Below are 418 nucleotides of genomic sequence, written 5' to 3'. Positions count from 1 at the left end.
GAGGAATATACCTTCCACATAGACTTTACGAGGATCATCCCACAAGGAGAGATAAATTCGATTAAAAAAAAAGTCAATGAGAACGATTACTTCTTCGACATCTTCATTTTTAATTTTTATTACTAATGGTCCCTTTTTTTAAACCAAACGGGAAATACAGTAAATGTATTATTTGTCATTAGGTACACAAGTACTCGATGTTTAGTACATAAATTTGAGTAAAATGATAGAAATATGACGAAGTAGTGGAAGATAATATTATGTTTTATATGAATAAGGGAATTTGCCAAGTTGTATGTATTTCTTTATCTTATCAATATTAAAACTAGATTTCAGCTTTTGCCAAGGAGTATACGGAATGAAGGGCTTCGTGACTGTATTACGTGATATTTGAAGAAATGAATTATTTTTGGTGTGC

This window comes from Penaeus monodon, chromosome 20, assembly GCF_015228065.2.
Source record: "Penaeus monodon isolate SGIC_2016 chromosome 20, NSTDA_Pmon_1, whole genome shotgun sequence".
NCBI classification, from domain to species: Eukaryota; Metazoa; Arthropoda; class Malacostraca; order Decapoda; family Penaeidae; genus Penaeus; species Penaeus monodon.
Note: the sequence above shows the minus strand (reverse complement) of the source record.